The sequence below is a fragment of the Leptidea sinapis genome, chromosome 27, assembly GCF_905404315.1.
Source record: "Leptidea sinapis chromosome 27, ilLepSina1.1, whole genome shotgun sequence".
NCBI lineage: Eukaryota > Metazoa > Arthropoda > Insecta > Lepidoptera > Pieridae > Leptidea > Leptidea sinapis.
The window spans coordinates 2,925,611-2,948,172 of record NC_066291.1 but is presented as its reverse complement, the minus strand read 5'-3'; the positions used below and the strand labels follow the sequence as shown (position 1 = coordinate 2,948,172).

General features: G+C 34.9%; 1 protein-coding gene across 1 annotated transcript in view; it reads right to left on the bottom strand.

The window, feature by feature from the left end:
- Positions 1–22,562, bottom strand: part of LOC126972747 (calmodulin-binding transcription activator 1) — a 258,853-nt gene that overhangs the window by 135,644 nt on the left and 100,647 nt on the right. The window contains exon 3 of the mRNA XM_050819761.1: positions 8,322–8,413. The gene's annotated coding sequence lies outside the window, so the exon portion shown is untranslated. The remainder of the gene's footprint in view (positions 1–8,321; positions 8,414–22,562) is intronic.

Below are 22,562 nucleotides of genomic sequence, written 5' to 3'. Positions count from 1 at the left end.
GTTATTAATAAATAATTGAATAAAAATAATTAAATTATTAATATCACACATATCAATATAACGTTGTTATTGAATATTAACGAATATGGCTCTATGGGCTTGGACCTTTTGCCTGTCCGATGGACGAAGAAAAATTAACGAATGTCGTAAACGTCAGACTGAGAAGTTTTATTTATTATTTATTACAAAGTATTCATAAATGAACAAGTTCACTTGGAGATTTTCAGAAAATATTACTAAGCAATTTGAAACAATTTCTTAGACCATTAAATTGATTAAAAATTCTTTCAATTCACTTATATATTCTAAGTTACCCCCAAGTCACGCCTAAAAAAGTTTTACTTCAAAAAACGGACGAGACCGTAGTTATTACAGGATGCTGATGCGAACTCCCACATAAACTTTTGCTTTTATATTATTATTAAATTAGAATTCTTCATAAAAGAATCCAGTCCTGGTTTACTAATTTCCTCAGTGCTTGACATTTGTACAGTTAATTACTGTTTATCAACAATATATTAAACTACAATAAAAAAAATAGAACGAGTGACAACCCTAATTCTCTAATTATCTAAGCTAACTATGCAAGGCTGACAACCCTAGCTGCAAACGAGTTTGTATATTAATGACTATGAGCCGTAGTGGGGCGTATTCAACAGGGATGATGTATAATTTTTGTGGCTTTCCTAATTAAACTATTCATGCGAAAATGACGGGACTTTCATCTGTGGTACTTTGTAAATTCCAAATATTTTAGGCAGATAAGTTGTGAGAACCGCTTTATGTGATGCTATTTTCTTTCAAATAATACTTTTTACGATACTAATACAGTTTTTTTAGCATAAAAACATGACCAAACGCGATCTCATTATACTATAAGTACCTATTCATTATTTTTTTTTGCCATAAAAAAAACACATATTACATATTGATAAATTCATAAATTGTTATAAACTCGTAGGAACCTTAATACTAGGAGAACTTATGAAGATCATTTTGAATCCTGCATAAAAAATTAAACGTTCATGCCTGTTTTTCCTAAATCCAAAATAATAAATATCAAAAAAAATAATGCTTATAATGATTATCTACCTCGGATACTTTACTTTATATAGAGCAGGGCAACACTTCAAGCCAGCCCACATTCCAGCGCTCTACAAAGCGCAGGTCCGGCCACATATGGAGTATTTTAACTATATTTGAATTCGTGCAACGCAGATCAGCATCAATTGTCGGGGATCAGGCTAGATCACTTGGCGTGGCGTAGAGACGTCATCATTTTGTGTCTTCTATCACATTTATCACTGCGAGAGTTCCGAAGAGCTGTTTTACCTGATTCCTGCCGCCAAATTTCAGCATCACGCGACACGCCATAAATTAGGATATCATCTCCACAGTGCGGTTTTCATGGAGCTTTCTTCCACGTACGACCAAGCTGTGGAATGAGCTTCCTTGTGCGGTGTTTCCGGGACAATACGACAAGGGTACCCTCAAAAATAGCACGTACAGCTCTCTTAAAGGCCGGCAACCCTCCTATGATTCCTCTAATGATGCAAGAGGCATAAAAACGCATAAGGCAAATAAAAGATGATCTTCAGTGTCGCACGTTTTGGCCGCGGTATAGACAAAGAGTAAAACAGTATAATTCGTAATTAATGGTTGTATGGGATACTTAGCATAAATAAGAATCTTCCCCCCACCTCGACTTTCTATGGTGAACAAAGATAAATGAAATATATGCACAGCAACACACATGACGGATTTATCTTCAAAAACAAGAGATTTCGTCACAATTGTATGTCCGACGTGCACAACAATAAAGCTGTATAAATTAGCAATTTAATTTATTATGCAAAACAACACATTCCCCTCCGAATCCACTAATGTTTCACCCTGCTTAACTCGCGTTCGTTGCGGGCTCGAATTATTCTCAACTCGACACAACATTCATTATAAATTATCCTGGCTATGAAATTCATAGATTTTTCACGCATCTGTGGCTTCTGAGCTTAGATTACGAATTGGTCTCCGCTGCGCTCCAACTAGATACAGCAGGCGTAGTCGCAAAGTGCGGTAACTAAAACTACTCCCAAGTAGGCGTACTCGAGCCAGTCTCGAAGAATGTGTGACGTTGACGTGCCATATGTTCTGTTAAACTTTCCTAATAATTGAAACTAAAATGCCGGGTTGTAAAAGTAAAAAATTTTAAAAATAATACTGCAAGAAATAAGAAAGACACTGGGATCACATAATATGATAATCTGTAAGTATTTTGTATTTTATTAATTTCAATGTAAAATAACACGAAGCGTATGTTACAAAATTTACAAGATGCCAATGAGTGTTAAAAGTGCCACGCATACAAACATCAAATAGTTTCCGTAATAAAACAGCTATTGTTCTTAGTTAGTTCGGTATCTAGTTAGAGCGCAGCGGAGACCAATCTTTAATTTATGCTTGTGACCGTAGTTTTGGTGTAAATAATCAAGCAAAGTATGATGATTTAACTAGTGATACATAGATATCGATAACGAAATGAAAATAAAATGATAAAGAATTAAATAAGTTGAAATGAATTCCAACGAATTATTACGCAACAAAAATACTTTGTAAAGTAAATACCATTGGACAAATATTTCACTTGAAAACTTGTAAAATTTAAAATTTTTGAGGTAAGTCTTTAAGCTAAAGTAGTATTTTAAACTTAATCACTTAAACTTGCACTACACTTTGTATATTTAAAAAAAAAAACAATAAATTAGATATACCCTCCTCCTGCTGGATAACCGATGAAAACAGGCCAGGTTTATTAATTTAGTATATGTGACAAGTTACGTCTTACACTCGCGATTTGTATGTCACTTTGTGTTAGTGGGCGTGCATTAATAGAGGTGAACTGTCAATCTCAATTTTTTTTTGACATTTAAACAGCTGTCAAAGTTTATATATAGACGTATAAATAATTTTAGGTTTCGCGCCCTTTTTTCTCAGGTCTATCATTCTCATTTTAAAGAGGATGCCTCACATTCATTTTCAAATAGAAGTCTGATTCTAACTTTCAACCAGCGACTTTAAATCCAAAATTGAACATTATTTGACTTTGAAAGTGACAAAACATGTATACTTAGCATCCGACAGAAATGAAAACTTTATCAAGGGGAAATTATAATTATTTATACGAAATACAACTGTATTTTGTTCTATAATCATAAAGTTACAACATTAAATGTTAATTTTACAATTTATTATGTAACTAGCATTTACCCGCGACTTCGTGCGCATGCAATAGTTACGTTGGGCAGAATTTTTATTTTTTAATATTGTTAATACATTTTTCTAAGCTACCAACTATAGAGTTATTATACCCCTATCTCAAACCACACAGGTCTAAATTTTAAGAAAGCTAGAACAAATATTTTTTTATTTCTTAACATGTGCCTAAATACAAAGTTTCATTGTGTTATCTTTGCTAATGAAGAACTTTGATACAAATTTCCACTGCCTATTTCAACCCTGCCAAGCCTTTTATTCGCGATAAAAGGTAGCCTATGTCCTTTCCACAGCTCTTGTATATCTCTGTACTAAATTTTATTAAAATAGGTTCAGTGTCTTAGTCGTGAAAGCGTAACAAAGAAACTAACATTCACATGTATAATATTAAGTGGGGATCATGATTTTGTAAAAATTAATCTGGTAAATTTCACTCTGGCTCATCTTACTCCGTTAGTTAACTCGAGCCGACAGTTTCGCAAAAAAACAGGTTGCGAATCAGAATTTCAAAGCCCAACCCTAGATACTGCTCAATATCAGATTAATTAGATTTCACCCCAAATTAAATATTCATAATGTGCCTAATATTCAATAAAATTATGCCAAACATTGGTAATAAATTACATGATAATAATTATTCAGGGAAGTTATTTTAGTTTAAATTAGGACTTCATATTCATGCTGTTTCTAAATAAAATCCAAAAATATAAATAGAAATGAGCCATCAAACTATATATTCAAATATATCTAAGTCAAATATAGCCAAGTTGAGCAGAAACAAGCGGCCCGGCCGTACTATCTTTTTCTCGAAGCAGTTCAGGCCATTTTCGACCCCCTATAACTTCGTTGTGAATAAAACCAGAGGATTGAATTAGTAACTAAGCAGGATCTGTATAAAATCGATGTGTTTCAAATCTCATTCAATTTCAACCCGTAGCTTAAGAATTATAACTAGTCAAAGTGTCTTAATTTTGTCACTGACTAACTGAACGATCATCAAAACGCTAAGGTACTTCCAGCAGGCATAGAAGCTTCAAATTTGGAAAATAATTAGTAAGTGTTTAAGAGAAAACCAAAATACAGCAAGCCCCCAAAGCCCCCCAATAATGCGGTACCTTTAAACGCGAATTCATATTACGCGATTTTCATCCCTTATAACTGAAAATTATAATGATTTGTAAAATTCATAATAACCTTTGCACTTTTCTAATTTGTGATTTAAAAACCTTAATAAAATAGTAAAATTAGGCTAACAATTGGAAATACTTGTTACGAATTGTAATTAATAATAATTACGACTTTCGAGGTCGCAAAAACGCGTTATATGACTATAACCCTATAACGAATTTTATTCCTATAATTCGGAACCACTCTACCGCTTTGTGGGAGATATCCAGAGATATCCAAAGTTATTATGTTACAAAGTTATTTATGCAGTTGGTGTTGGTGTGGTAAGCGTGGCATTTTCAAGAATTACAAGTCTGGGTGGCTTATATATTATTAATATCGAATTGGTAAGTATTAAAGAGCGGTAATCCTCAATATATGTATACAATAGACTAAGAAACATTAACAATAGACTTGTCAAAAATTGGCTTTGAGAAAAACTATATTACGAAGCTGAAGCTCAATTAATAGTATTGGAAAAATTTAACACGAAAACTGAAATAAGGGAAGCTCATAAGACATAGAGTGGGTTTTAAGAAAATCCGTTGATCATTAATTATCATATAATATATTATATTGATAATTCTGGAAAAGAAAAAAAGTAGGACTATCTAAAAACAGAAATACGATGCCATCAAAAAAATAATTGTAAAAAAGAAAGCTCAGTTATTTCACACTAAAAAGTTGTAAGATCTATATAATAATACAAAGTTGGTCAATTTATTCAGTCCCAACTTTAGGGGCTTTCTGTCTTTTTGAATTTTTTCTTAAGTTATTACGTAATTAGCTAACCTAGCAACATCTTATAGTGACCATATCAATATCAAACATCTTTTATGTCTTAAATAAATAGATTGACTTGGCCATCGCCCTAAACATTCTAATTTAATATAATATGTACGCGAGAGGTACATTGTTATTTTGGCACATTTTCTAGAGGCTAAGTTTACATCAATTTCGACCTCGAAAATGTTGAGTTGCAAATTAATCGTCTCATGTCACGAGGCCGTACATCATAAGATCCTTAATCATACAAGAAAATGTTAGGCAGACATTTTCAAGTTCATAATTCTTAAATCCTGAGCTAGGCGGGATTCTCCTGGGTATCACAGCTTCATTAATAATTCAGATGACACGCCCGAGAAAATGGCCGTGATTTATGATTGTAAATGTCAATTGCAATATTTTAGATTTACTGAACGGAGTCTGACGTATTTTATTTGAATCGTAACTTAGCTCTTTCTGCCGCGTGCTTTCGAGTGTATTTTACAACATCTAGTATTAGATTGTGAATCAATGTTTCGAAATTAAGTGTGATAGTATTAATAATAAAAATTTACAAGGCTAACAAATTTTAGCCTTTTTTAATGAAAATAAGGGACGAGACGAGCAGGACGTTTGGCTGATGGTAATTGATACACCCTGCCCATTACAATGCAATGCCGCTCAGGATTCTTGAAAAACCCTAAATTGCGCTCGTGACCTTGAGACATAAGATGTTAAGTCTTATTTGCCCAGTAATTTCACTAGCTACGGCGCCCTTCAGACCGAAACACAATAATGCTTACACATTACTGCTTCACGGCAGAAATAGGCGCTGGTACCCATAATCTAGCCGGCGTCCTGTTCAAAGTAGACTCCGACTGAGAGATTTAAATTCCTCCCAATTCCCTATCTAGTTGGCATATGCTATTACTATCCACAAATCACAACGTCTTAGCAGCGCTCTTCTTAACTTTGGCTCCTCTAGATTTAGTAAAGGTAGGCGTATGTTGGACTATTAAGAGTTAAAACCTTTTTTTTTATGGAATGGGAGGAAAAACGAGTGTACGGGTCACCTGGTGTTAAGTGAGTCACTGGAGCGTTGCCGGCCTTTAAGGAAGGTGTACGCGCTTTTCTTGAAGGTACCCATGTCGTATCGTCCCGGAAACACCGCACAAGGAAGTTCATTCCACAGCTTCGTAGTACGAGTAAGAAAGCTCCTTGAAAATCACACTGTGGAATACCGCCACATATCCAGATGGTGGGGATGATATCGTAACTTGTGGCGTAACGTGTGAAGATGAAATTTGGCGGCAGGAATCAGGTTGAACAGCTCTTCGGAACACCCCGTGATAAATGCGGTAGAAGACACACAATGAAGCGACGTCTCTACGCAACGCCAAGTGATCCAGCCGTTCACAGAGCGCTAGGTCCCCGACAATTCGAGCTGCTCTGCGTTGCACGCGGTCAAATGGATCGAGCTGATACTGGGGTACGCCAGACCAGAGATGACAGCAATACTCCATGTGAGGCCGGACCTGCGCTTTGTAGAGCGCCAGAATGTGGGCCGGCTTGAAGTATTGCCGTGCTCTATTTATGACGCCCAGTTTCTTCGAAGCCAATTTGGCTTTGCCATCCAGATGGCCACGGAATTGGCAATCGCTCGAGATTTCGAAACCCAGTAGACCTCAGACCTTAGTTAGAGTATAATTTATCAATTTGAATTCAAGTCAAATAAAGGCTCAAGAGAGCTCTGTTGTAGAGTCCAACCGCCTGCGCACGTTATACCGACCCGACTTGGCTACATTAAGAACAGAAAGCGCGCAAAAACATACAAGATACTGAGTCTACAATTAAATCGAAAATCAAGATAAATGTAGAAAATAATAGAAAAAAGGCAATTTTACCCCGTAAAAGGAACAAAATACAATAGATTAATAAATTTGGAATTAATTTTATTATAATAAGTACCTACTAATAAATTTGGGTAAATCTTAATGATTTCCCATCAAAAAATTAATGTAAAGTGAGAACCAAGTAAAATATCCAATATATATAAATTACGTGACACCTTGTTTGTCCTCTATGGACTCCTAAACTAATCAACGGATTTTAATGGGGACTACTGCATGGATCTCAGTTTAGTCCAACTTGTTTTTATTTCAATTTGGGACCCATTTATTATATTTATTTTAAATATTTGTTTTGTATGGACATATGTTGTATGAAAAAATTTATTGACGCACGGTTTGATAGTTCTGCCGTGAAACAATTTCATTATAACAACAGGGAGCATATTTTACGAATTAATTCTTGATGTTATGAAATATAATTGACAATTCATAAAAAAAAAACAGTATTTTATTATTATGTACAGAACAACGTCTGTCGGGATAGCTATTATATATGCCTTATATGTTGACTTCAACGACAAAAGAAGTGAGATCTAAATGGGTTCCAAGTTTAAAGCATGGGTGTAGATAAACACACTTTTCTCCTTAGTCGTGTGTCAACTGTCACTGTCAAAATCTGAACTGAATAAATGTTTTACATTGCTGCTTATTCACCAAGAATATTTAAAACAACTTGAGTAAATGCAGCAATGCAATACGGATAACAGCAGTCGGAGTTTATTAGGGTGTAATTGATGGCATGTTCCATATTTCGGTTTTATTTTATGAATGAATATGGATGTTTGTTTCTGAGTCATGGATGTTTAAATGTATTTATGTATGTTTATATGAATTTATGTATGTTTAAGTAAGTATATTGTATTAAATATATCGTTGTCTTGTAACCCATAACACAGGCTATATATATGCTTAACTTGGGGCAAGATAATTTGTGTAAAACTGTGTCAATATTATTATTATATGTAAAGAAAGTCATTGAAAACAACATAAAATGTTGAATAACGTCTTATAATATCATTTATTCTTATAACTTAGGATTATACATTGATGTCAACGGATGGCTACTTTTTATGTATTTTTCCAGTAACTAGTTTATTATCAAAAAGAAAAAAATATATTAAAATAGAAATATAGCAAAACTGCGATAATATCTCCAATATCTTGGACACTTGCAGTAATTACCGACAACATGAAACAAAATGTAATTACCTCATTGGTGTTCCAGCGATGTCTTTGAACAGCGAAATGTTCCGCCCGAGGCAGGCTCTCAAGGTTTTCCGGTAATTTGATCGGCTCCCCATCTGAAAGAAATACGCAATTATTTTTCTATTTCGTGCTATTCAATTTGATGATTTTAAATTGAGTTTGTTTTGGCTTTTGTGAGCAATATAAAACAGATATCGATTGATAGCTTCTACTATCCAGACCAGTTGAGTGACATACAATGGAACTTGAAAGAAGCCTTTCATGTCAGCAGTATGTCAACCACTGAGGCAACCATTTACTTAAAATATACTAGCGTAAAGACGAACAAAATTTGCTAGAGAGAAGAACATCTTTAACGGAGATACAGCAAGATAGAAAAATAAAGAGAATCTATTGTTACTTTAATCAATTTAAAATTGAGAGAGTCGTAAGCAGTGTGACACATTGCCGGGCTGTCTGGTCATCTTCGCCATAGTAAATTCTGAGTATTTGGAGTCAATTATCACCAGGTTTACACAGTAGTGTATGTGGTTGCCTGTCGAGAAACACAGCACGCTTTCAGTCCCGCTGGAAGCATTGCATATATCACCCACCCATAATATGTTGTTTTTGCAGTATATATACCAGGCGATGGACACATATAATTAATAAATTGGGAAGAGGCATTCAGCCAGAAATAAGTATATATGTTATATATAAAACAGTCCTATCCTATGTTCACACGGTAACTCTAGTAAATTTAAAAGTTTTATCTTATATTAATTGAATTATTGTTAAATGAGCGCAAAAAGTTGTTTAAGGAAATATTCTTGCACCATTTCTTCTCTCTCAGTTCGCCATTTTTTTTTAATAATACACTTTTTAAGCATTAAAACGCGTGTAATTACAACAGTGTCAGATTACATTCTCTCTAAAAGTTGCATTTTTATTAAATTTTAGTTAACCCGAAGTTTAATGACCTTCAAGGGTACGTTTTCAGGATTACTTCTCTGGAAATTCACCTCAATGTACTTCCAATTGAAAACACTATACTCTATATATTAGCCAATAGAAAAAATCTTAAATAATAATTATTTTTTGAGAAATATTATCACTACAATATTGCCAATTTATTTACATGGGGACATGAAAAGAGCCTCCCCGCGTGGTGTTTAGTTTTATACCGATCACAAGCACCTGGCGTCCCTGGAAGCAGCACTACACAAACAAAATCAGCAGGCTGACTAATCTTTTCACCACGATGGCCACCTCTAAGAACCAAGCTAGCTGTAAACGGTCCTTATTAGAGCCCGCCTTGACAGTGCTCTCTATTAACATCGAGGGCTTCTCCTCAGACAAAGCAACTTTACTTGTTGCACAACATGCATGAACGAGGAGTCACACGAGTCTACCGACCGAGCTATCACAGTTGCGGCTTTTTGGGCTGCCCGTATTTGAGGAAACACTGGAATAATTTGACAAAGCCTCCGACTAACTAACTCGTGATCTATCACGTGCTAATCATCATAAGTTAATTCACCAGTCAATATTACACCAGTAACAAAAACCGCAAGTACAAAATGCTTTTGACCTGAAGATCGCGCTGAGTGCATTTCTGATTTGAGATAAGGCAGACAATTCATGATAACTTGTAGTTTATGATCTAGCAAACCCGACAGACGTTGTTCTGTACATCTATATATATAAAAATGAATTGCTGTTCGTTAGTCTCGCTAAAACTCGAGAACGGCTGGACCGATTTGGCTAATTTTGGTCTTGAATTATTTGTGGAAGTACAGGGAAGGTTTAATAGGTGAATAAATAGGAAAATGCTCGGTATTAAATAAAAACAACAAATTTGTTTTTCCTTTGATGCGTCCTCCGTCGAATTTATTGACGCAACGGTTTGACAGTTATGTTGTGAAACAATTTCATTACAACAATAGAGTGCATTTTAACGAAGCAATTCTTGATGTATATGATATTGACAAATTCATAAAAAACATTATTTTATTTATTATATGCAGAACAACGTCTGTCGGGTCAGCTAGTTGGAAATAAAAAAATAATGGGTCCCAAATCGAAATAAAACTATCATCGCTCAAGTTGGACTAAACTGCACTCCATGAAGTAATCCCCATTTAAATCATCAATAATTAGTTTAGGGGTTCCCTGGAAACAAACATAAGGACAATGGATTTATATACATTAAGATAACTACATCTCGTTCCAGTATTTTACCCTTCGTATCTGATTATCAAATACATTACAGTTGATAAGGAATTAATGTATTTTCAATCAAAACAGTAAAAGGAATAAAAGGCATTTATTTTCTCAAAATTGATTCCTGTAGAATTCTTTTTGATGTCATTTCTAATAACTAATAGATACTTCTACCGCTTCGGAAACAAATGGCGCTCTGACAGAGAAGAAGCGGCGAAAGAAATGCAGTGATTACAAACATGTGCTTTTATATTTTTTATTATAAACACGCTGTTGAAAATTATGTGACATATCTGATAGTGGAGTGGTGTTAGAGGTAAAATAGAGCAAATTGTGAATTTTTAAGTAAAAAAGGAGTCCTGAATACGAGGTCGTGAATACAGACTAATTTGTCCATATGAATAAAAATAAAAAGCACGTTATTTATACAACCAGGTCATAATTAGTAATAAAAATTGCGTAAAATACCAGTAAAGGTACGACTGATGAAGACTCAAATACGTATATGAATTTAAGTACCGACTGCAATTTACGACGACAAATTACCGACGAATAGTAAACGTATATCTGAAGGTTGGTCGATAATGGTCGGGGAATCTTAAAATAAAAATTTATTCGGCTAAGTCGAGTTAGTAAGTCTTTTGTGGGGCGTTGTATATGCTTTTACAGCAAGATCCCAGATAATGTTCAAAGCAAATGTATTACGAAATTTAAAAGAATTGTTTAAAATGCCTTCTTTATGAGTCGAGTCGACTGATTAATAATAATATAATAAATAATATTAAATTATTAATTTTATTGTACCAATTTACATTGTAACCAAATTCGCGGTTGCACCCGTTCTTCTAAGGTCTGAGACATACCTTTTGAAATGGGTGGTAGTTTTTGACTTTCAATAATGTGATTTTATATGCTATTTTGAATAAAAATATTTTAATTTGAATACGAATAAACCGGAGGATTTCGGACGCTGTAATAAAACACGTAAAGCTGCTAAGATTTCAAGAGGTAAACTATTAATTGGACAAAAAATAACGCCTGCGATATTTTGCATCGCAAAAAAGCCTAAAACACCATTTATATTTCCCGCATACGCTACAAAAGGCAATAAATTTAGCTGAAACAGCGACAATGCAAAACCGTACTATAAAATATCCTCAGTGTGTTCGTTAAAAGAAAAAAATGAACTAAAAAGAATTACTAAAGCTAAAATGTGTCTCACACGTTATCCAGTAACCACGATTGGACAAAATTAGTGGGCACTCGAGCAAAAGCTTAGCTAGCGAAATTTCTTCCTTCTACATAAACGACCAATTTAATAGTACAGCTCCTTGAGTGGAAAACTGACGAAAATCAACTTAAACTCGACTGCATAAGAACCTGTGTCTATCCCGTTTTAGAACATTAAATTGGCAACTTCGTATACGGGACGGCGACGGAATTTCAACAAGTTGGTCCATAGATTATTGCAATTTTAACTCTGCAGATACCCTCGTCTTATTTCTTGAAGTATAAGGTTGGCTTTTGCGAAATTGCCTGTGAGAATAATTCATCGTATTTAAGGCTATGCCGCTTGCAGCACAGACATTGTTGACGAATGTTGCCAAAAACCTGGAAAGGTTTTCACCTCATTTTCGAGTTCCTTTATTGTTTTACCGGTATTAAGGAGTTTATCATTGTTTTAAGTTATTACATAACGACCAGAACGATAGTGTAGTGGATGAATTGTCTGACTTTTTGACAATGTTAGTCTTAAGTTCGTTTTGTATGTTGATATCTTAGATTAAGGATTGGTCTGCGCTGCGGTCCAACTAAATACCGCACTACCTAAGAATAATAGATTTTTTATTACGGCATCTTTAGCATGCCTGTGTCTTGACACTCAATGGCATCTTTCAAATTTTGGAACATACGCTTCGTGTTACCTATTTTAAATTGAATTTAATATAATAAAAAATACTTACTGATGATTTGTCATTCCTAGTGTCTTTCATATTTCTTGTAGTATTATTTTTACAAAGTTTTACTACGACCCGGCATTTCAGTTTCAATTATAAGCAAAGTTTAACAGAACATGTGGCACATCAACGTCACACATTGTTGGAGACTGGCTCGAGCACGCCCACTTGGGCGTAGTATTAGTTGCCGCATCTAGTTGGAGCGCAGCGGAGATCAATCCTTAATCTAAGTTGATAATGCTAAGTTTCTTATTTTTACCTTGAGGACTTATGAATTATGAATTTAAATCATAATATTTCTCAATGTTGGTGGTGGTTAATTATCCTCATTCATCAGGTACGTACATCATCATTAATAAGTTGCGCAACTGATTTAGGTTTCTCTGTCAAAGGAAGCCTTGGATTTACAGTTACCGCTGTCTGTCAGCAGACCGTATCTATCAAAGAGGATGTAAATACTACGTAATAAGAGGCAGGACTGCCTAGGTACAAATTGAAATTTAGTTTAGTGCAGTCATTTAACATAAGTTTGAAATAGTAGCAACAGTACGGCAATTGGCCACGAAGTATAATCCGGCTAAGTATGAAAGCTCTCATCTCCTTTTTTTACTAGATTATAGCCGTCTTCTGTCAATGACCACGTTTCATACAATCGATACATGAAATTTTGACGTATTGTATGTATGAGTATTGCTGCTGTAACAATAACATAAATCCAAGATAGCGAATTCCAAATTAGTGGAAGGGGGAATAAAAAAAGGATGATCTACAAAAGTATTTGTACACTACTACAAAAAGTGTTACATCACGGTAAGGAACCATGAACCCGTTCATCATCCGACTCACACTTAGCCGGATTTTATTTCTCAAACTCAAACCATTCACCCCAGCAGCGCCCTTCTATGCCGCGCAAACAGTCATATGCAACCATTATTGTATGCGCGCTAATCGCAGAAACGGCTGAAGCGAATTAAATTCGGTTTTCACAAATTTTTAATTAATCTATTCTAATCGGTTCGCCAACGAAAATGTTTATTCATATATATTATGGGCGCATTCTTTCAATTAATAATTTATCAACTAAGTCGGCTACCTTCGGATTTTAACATTAGTTTCCGAGTAAAAGTTACATTTTTTTATTATTTTAGCTAACTCGACGTTTCTTGACGTTTTCAAAGCACGTTTTAGGGGGACCCCTGTCACCCTGATTTTGAGTTTTCATTCTTTTAAAAGCGTTTTATTTAAATGTGTAACACAATCAAAGAAAATACTAGTATTTAATATTTTCTTTAAATAACTCCATTAAATATGATTATTAATTAACGATATAATGATTAGAAACGTATCTAACTATAACAGAATTTTAACATTGACAAGTTGACAGGATGACAGGGTGATAGGAAATTAAAATTGATTGACAGCTTTCTTTCAACCAATGTACACCTCAGAGGCAATCCCACCGGGAAATGAAAACAGGAAAACCTTTTAACATTCGTCACTATGAGAGTCAACTTGTCACCCATGAACATGCTAGACTGAAAAGACAACGAAACATCCAAAATAGGTAAATAATGATTATTTTTACCAAATAATGAAAGAATGGACTATAATAGTAAGTAGTAATTATAATCCAATTTTACCAGTGGGAGGCTCCTTTGCACAGGATGCCGGGTAGATTATGGGTACCACAACGGCGCCTATTTCAGCCGTGAAGCAGTAATGTGTGAGCATTATTGTGTTTCGGTCTGAAGGGCGCCGTAGCTAGTAAAATTACTGGGCAAATGAGACTTAACATCTTATGTCTCAAGGTGACGAGCGCAATTGTAGTGCCGCTCTAAATTTTTGGGTTGCATTGCATTGTAATGGGCAGGGCGTATCAATTACCATCAGCTGAACGTGCTGCTCGTTTAATCCCTTTATTTTATGGAATAGGAGGACAAACGAGCGTACGGGTCACCTGTTGTTAAGTGATCACCGCCGCCCACAATCTCTTGCAACACCAGAGGAATCACAGGAGCGTTGCCGGCCTTTAAGGAAGGTGTACGCGCTTTTTTGAAGGTACCCATGTCGTATCGTCCCGGAAACACCGCACAAGGAAGCTCATTCCACAGCTTTGTAGTACGTGGAAGAAAGCTCCTTGAAAACCACACTGTGGAGGACCGCCACACATCGAGATGGTGGGGATGATATCCTAACTTGTGGCGTGTCGTGCGAAGGTGGAATTCGGCGGCAGGAATCATCTTAAACAGCTCCCTTATTTTCATTAAAAAAAATTATTTGTTAAGTATTTCATTTAAATTTTTAACATCGGAATACGCCATAATATTATATTCAATTTGTGTCTAGTCTTGTTAATTTCCTCATTATGTCATACACATCCATTAATATTCATATTATATTCTATTGCCGACTAAAACCAGTTCCTTTATCGACCTACTCAAAAAATTTATCGATAATGTATGTACACCTACTTATATGACATTGAACCATATAGTTACGTTATCACCAGTCTATGGATGCCAAACTAGTGTAAGATTTACCTAGTAGTATTTACCTAGTAGTGATCACTCCTGCAACACTAGCGGAGTCAAGGTTTTTTTTATGAAAATAAGGGATGAGACGAGCAGGACGTTCATCTGATGGCAATTGATACGCCCTGCCCAATACAATGCAGTGTCCCTCAGGATTCTTAAAAAACCCAAAAATTCTGAGTGCACTACAATTGCGCTCGTCTCTTTGAGACATAAGATGATGTCTCATTTGCCCAGTAATTTCACTAGCTAGGCGCCCTTCAGACCGAAACACAATAATGTTTACACATTACTGCTTCAGGGCAGATATACGCCCCGTTGTGGTACCCATAGTCTAGCCGGCATCCTGTGCAAAGGAGCCTCCCATTGGTAAACTAGAATAGAAATAGAATACCAATCATAAGAATCTATTTCTATCGGCATTCTAAATTTTATCTCAAGTTCACTTAGGCCCGACCTAAGTTATTGCAAGTTCTAAAAGATATCTCGCTTCCTTTACCTCCAATCGATTTTATACTTACTACAAAAGAAATAGAGTATAAATTTCTCTACAGATTTTTAATAGTTTTAATTCGATTTTGACATAAAGTGTACGACCATTCCCGAATCCTACCATACCCATAAGATTTATTGAAAATCTTAGTTAATACTACGGTATATACTTAACTATTCGTTAGATATTACTTTAATATCTAATTAAAATATTATTTATATAATAATATAATAGTCCTTTAACATTAATGATCTTTTTTATCTACATATTCCACAATGAAGTAATTAAGTTAATTATTATAAATATATTTTTATTTTATTCTCATTCAAAGTTAATTGTAAGTCCTCTCCATTAGGTGTCTCTTAATTAGTGCATAGAGATTTGGAGAGACTCGGTATCTCCTACCTCTTATATCACCAGGAGTGTTTTGAAGAACTGTGGAAACGTCAAAACGGGATATTTCACAGGTGCTCTCCGCTAGAAGATTTCTGCCGCATACAGTCCCTTCATGGACCATCTGTCCGTTGAGTATTTACGAACCTAAGTTAAAGTACCAGCTCTAAGGATGTTCTCACCTCGAAGACTGGGAAGGTATACCCATGACTAGTATTGCGGATGTCAACGGGAGCTTTGCCTGAACATCATGTAACAGGGTGTGCTCTTTTGACCACTCTATTACCGCTTGATAGTAAACCTTGACTAAAAAAAAATTAAATCACATTTTAATAGGAACACTAGCTGATCCGGCAAATGTTTTTTGCCATAATATACATTATTTACATAAGAGTAAAAAATTATATAATAAATATAAATTATTAAAATACATAAAAAATTATCGTACTACAATTTTTATATTCGATTGCCATCTTACAACTCTATTTCGGATCTGTGGATGGAACAGAATAATATAATAATCGCGATTCAAAAACGGGGGTTATTCGTAGAAGGGTCAAATTTTGAAGTTGTATGTATTTTTTTATAAAATCAAAATAAAAATAAAATGTTAAAAATATTAAAAATAAATTTTAAAGGCTGTTCACCCTTATAATTTAGCGATATTCAAATTAGATGTTGGCCGATTCTAGACCTATCCGAAATGCACACAAAATTTCATTCAAATTGGATCATCCATTTTGGAGGACTTAGGTAACAGACACCGTGACACAAGAGTTTTATATATTTGATTGTTAACCAAGAAGAAAAATATTTTCTTTCTAATGCTTCCCAGAAACTGAGGGTTATGGGTAACAGTACTGATATTGATTCTAGTTCTATATTTAAGGCTTTTATAATTATGACTGTTTACAACGAACATATTTGTGATAAATGAATTCTATATTATATTGTTTGTCCATAAAATTTTAGTTATTTTAAGAAGATATATAAAATGCATAAAGAAACAAAAACAAACTATTAATCCCCACTTCTATGCTAAGTAAACTTGACTGGACATGTATCTGTATGTCAATTAAATTTGATTGTACAATAAGCTACCTGAAAACTTAATGGAAATGTCTCTCAAACAGTTCTAAGCCTATATTAAAAGAAACATTATAGAAAAAGTAGAAAAAGAAATTGTTTAATTACGCAGCTTGGATATTAAGGCCCTAAAGATTTCAGGTTTTAATTACGTTTAATTAAAATATTATATTACATTTAAGAATGCAAATATAAACAGAATGGTCAAATCGTTAACGTAATGGACACATGTTTATTTATTTACAGTGTGTGTGGTTGATGCATATACTGTACTCAAAGCATAATTAGTTGTATTCTTTTGTTGGAAATAAAATAGTTCTATCTAAAAAATAAGTAAATCCTTACTACAACGTACATACTTGGTGAACGTTAATCAGATTTTAAATAATAACCAAATACGTGGTTTTATAACGAATAAATTTACATTTTCAAGTAATCTATATGTTTTAAATAATCAAAAGAACGTGTCCACCCCGACCGATTACGTCTTTCGCTACGAGCTCGATGTCCGAAATCAAATCAAATCAAAATCACTTTGTTCATGTAGATCAAAGAAATGACAATTATGAATGTGAAAAGTTTTCTTTTCTTTATACATTTACCGCTACTTTGAAAAAGGTTCAGTTTTAATGAGAATGATTGGCAAGAAACTCATTGCCTCTCTTTTAAATCAACATATACTATAGTGATGCAACAAAAATACTCAATCAATCAATCAATCAAATTCTTTATTTGCGTATAAACATGGTATGTTACGATGGTATAATCTTACATTTTCATATGTTGCGCCAGGCTTAACTAGGCATGCAAATTATACTCAAACGTCAGATACTCAATGCCTTACACGAGTAAGGCAAAAAAAGGAAAATATATATACGGACCCCTTAAAGTATATTTTAATACAATCATTTTATTCAAAGTAGGTTATAATATATTGGCCAAAATTAAACAATTTAATCTAAGTGTCTGGAAGATAGCCGTAATCTTATCTTGATATTTTTAGTGGCTTAAAGATTATTATAATTTAAAAATAAAATGAAATATGCACTGAAAGTTTTACTATCAAGACAGAGACATAGTCGACTACGTGTATCAATCTTGTGCTTGTGATCTCTAAAATAAACCCTCATAATAAATTCTTAACATCTGCAATGTGAGACGTCATCATGTGCGGTGTTCCACCAACTTTGTACCACTTTCTACAAAACTTTGGAATAAATTTCGTAGCGCGGTCTTTCCAGGGCATTAAAAATACTCTTCTGTGATCTATGACCTATGATCTAAAGAATTCTTACTTATCAACTACAATCATCATCATTTTTTAGGGAGGACAAACCGCAGGCGATAACCGAACGATGCGCATGGAAATTAGCATTCTGACATAATGCCGGTGGGGAAATATGACTGTCGGTATTAAATTAAACAACTCCTCTAAGGATTCCCTGTATATATTCGGTAGAAAATGGAAGAATAGATAAATTTAAGAAGCTGGTACTGTGGAGCTGCTTTTTTTTTAATTGTTTAGATTTGAAAGAGCTATGATTTGATCAGGCTATAAACTGTAAAGTTAATCTTGTACATGGAGCCACAACCTGAGAGTTGAACAAGACATAGATAGATTTACGAACCATACGTAACTCGAACGGTTGGCTTAGTTGGAAGAGCGCTCGGACGGAACCCGAGAGGTCACCGGTACGAGTCCCGTATCGTTCATAAACTTTAGTTACAAATTTAATTTAATTAAACCCAGAAGTGAGGAATATCGCTTTATAAATAACAAATTGTTTAATTATTAGTAGCCAAACTAATCACAATATGCACACATCCAAATAAATGCATTCTAATTATTAAATGGTTTCTAGGTTCTTCTTCAAAACAGCCAAAAGTACCAGGAGCATATAATATAAATCAAAGAAGTAGTCAAACTACAATAGGTATGTATTATTCGTAGGTCGACGACGGTACATAACTAATGACCCACTACTCCTAACGAACAAGCGAAACTACTTCTTTGTAACCACCCTTATGTTACTTAGGGTTGGCACCTGCAGAATATTTCAACGCTTGGGAAATCATAATTAAAAATTTTATGCCCGCTTAATCAGTGATGATAACATTCATGAGATAAAGTATAGATAACGATTCGGAAATTCTGCTACAAGAATAAACCAGTTTAGGTACAGATAAAAGTTTGAAATTCTGGGTATTTATGCATTTGATTTTACATTTGTATAACGTGTTCAAAGATATAATCATCCGTCTGAAAGAAATGACTTAGGACGGATTTTACTTCAATATATTAATAATTAAGACTATTAATAACATGTTATAATCATTAACTGTATTTTAATAGAAATACACTTTTTTATGAAATAATAGCCGAGACGAACACGAAGTTCAGCTGATGGTAATTGATATGCCCTACCCATTATAATGGAATGCCGCTCAGGATACTTGAAAAACCCAAAAATTCTGTGCGACTCTACAATTGCGCTCGTTACCTTGAGACATAAGAGGTTAATTCTAATTTCACTAGCTACGGCGCCCTTCAGGCCAAAACACAGTAATGTTTACACATTACTGCTTCACGGCAGAAATAGGCGTCGTTTTGGTACCCATACTCTAGCCGGCTTCCTGTGCAAAGGAGCCTCCCACTGATACACTATTTAAAGATGTTTGTATTTTATATTTATTACTTATTGTAGCGGTCATGACGTATTAGTTATTACCATCAATTGGTGTCCTGTCGTATTACTAGAAAAAACTTTTTCATTTACATTTATTTATGTAAAATATAACCATGGGCGCCAAAGCTAAGCTAAACCCAAAAGCATTGTCGTATGAATATTAGTAATTACGATTTTGTCAACCCTATGAAAATCTCGACCCGTCCTTTGTTCCACTGGCCTTACCGAGAGACTCGATTTGGAGAGTGTGGAAATATACTTTTTATTTCACATGTGCCAGCTCCCAAATGAGTTTTGTTGAATTTTGGCTGTTTGTTTTTATAGTTGAAGGTCTTTAGATATTTTCTTATGATCACGAACTTGGAGAATTTTATGAGCTCTCTTCACCTCATTACCTAACACAACTCTGATTGTTAGAACCCTTGGACTGGCCCTGGCACTGACTTCGTTCTTTCAAAATTCAAAGGTAATAAAATAAATATAGTGTATTACCGAGTGATCCCGTTATTTATATCTCAACAATACCTAGGTTACACTGAAAATGTTTAGAAAATGAAAAACGGCCTAAGGTAGAAATGTGCCAATACTTTTATTATTTTTCGAAGTAATCTCCGTTCACTCCCCCACTACACATCGTCGCATTCGATGGAACCACTGAGAAAAGCATTGGGCCCATTCTTCCTTAGGTATTTTCGTACGCTTTCACCGCATCTTCAGGGCTCGTAAAGCGAATACCTCGAATTTTATCTTTAGTTCTTAGGAACTAATAAAAGTCGCAGGGCGCCAGGCCTGTATGGCGGATGACTCATTATTTCGACACCCGCCATAGTCAAATAGCCCGTTTTGCGAAGTGTGCTGAAGCATTGACGTGGTGAAGGAGGATCCTGCTTCGAGGGCGTTGCTGTCGAATTTTTTCCAAGATAACAGGCAAACAGCGATAGACAAACCAGTCTGCAGTAACTGTCCTTCCATCTTCGAGAACAACTGTCGCGAAATGACCTTTCCGACCAAAGAATGAGGCAATTATCTTTTTTCCTTGACTTCTTCCTTTCTTTACCTTAGTTGGCCGGTCCTCGAAAGGAAACACCCACTGAGCTGATTGTCTTTTGGTTTCGAGTTCGTAGCACTATATCCATTTCATCACCTGTGACGATGTCAAATACAGCGTTTGAGTCACCGCCGTAGAACTTATGTATCATTTGGCGACACCAGTCCATGCGAAGGTGCCAAGGCCAAAGTACCAATGCCTAGGCTTTCCCGTATCTGCTGATAGTCACTCTCTTTTCTTTCTCTATCATGCGTCTCACAGCACTGATGTTATCTTCAGTTAGTCGCTGTTAAAGGCAATCGTTGAGATTGCTACGTCCACGTTTAAACTAGTGTAAATAGTGGCACGAGATGGAGCTTCTTTAAGAAATGCTAATCGCAGCCTATTATAGCTTTGTCGTTGAGTAAGCCCACAACGAATGTCATAATCAATCATTGACCGAAAATTTTCTCGCGTTAGGTTCATTTTCACGTGTAACAAGAGTTTTAGATTTGCCGCCAATTAAAAAAAACATATGACAAATTTATTTATTTATTTAGAAATACCAACATTTTATTACAAATGAATGCAATATACTACATTAGGTTACCAAAGAGTTCTAAAATAGAAATTCAAAAAAAGTTTTCCTTAGCAATGTTTCTAACTGGCCAGTTCTAAACATTTTCAGTGTTAGGTACCCACGTAAACATAAGATCACATACAACACGATAACATACAAAAATAAGTTCTATTTCGTAGACTGCATTAATGTATTAACTTGATAATACTCATTCTAATGCTTTCCCGTCCGGTACCGCCGCAACCGCTAGCTCCCTTCATTTTTTATCTGTAATATCTTCGAAAATATTCAATTGAATTACATGCTGTATTTCATTGACACAACGACGCACAAATGTCTCGATACTTGAAGAGGTCAAGGTGAAAGAAAGGCTTTCATCTATAGTCAGAGCCCGTATCCTCAGATACTTCGGACATATCACGCGACGTGGACAGCATGCCATAGAGAGACTTGTTGTTCAGGGAAGGGTCAACGGCAGTAGTTCAAGAGGACGCTCCCCTATGCGCTGGACAGACCAGATCCAAGCCCTAACCAATACTCCCCTCAACACATGTGCCAGAGAAACAACAGCCAGGGATAACTGGCGTAGAATCGTTTGTCGTTCGACGTGACCACGACTGCTCTGTCGAGAGTAATCCGACGAAGAAGAAGCATACATAGGGACAGACAGCGGGAAGCGAATTTGTTTTATACTATATCGTGATGAAGTCAATATAAAATGTAAATTAAAACCAAACCAATCTTTATCTAGTATATATGTATCTAGTATGATTGAAGTTAAATTCAGCGTTAATAATTGTAAAGAAATATTAAATTTAGCAAGGAGATAATTGGCAATGTTTCGTGGCCACACTTATCGCAAATTCAATTATACTCATAACTTATTATGGACGACGTGCTTAACCAAGAGATAAATTTTAAGAACGGCACATAAAACAGCCGACATACAAGACATATATTTCGCCAGTTCAAATAGCGATTAAAAATAGTCTTTGTATAAGCGTTGTAATAACAATAATGAATTTATTGACCAAATAGTTTACTATATATAATACGTTCATAATTTCTTGACGTAAGACCATTTGCATCAACTTTATTGTTATAATTAGTAAATTGATGTAACTGTACCTACTCATTTAAATAAAAAAACTGTTTTCATTTCTCATACTCGGAAAGTAATGTTATTTTGATCTGATTATTGGGTGGAAAATGCTGCTTCTCTCCATAGAGAGGGATAACTCATACATCAGAACTGCTGTCAGCTATGAAGAGTTTTAAGTAAAGAAA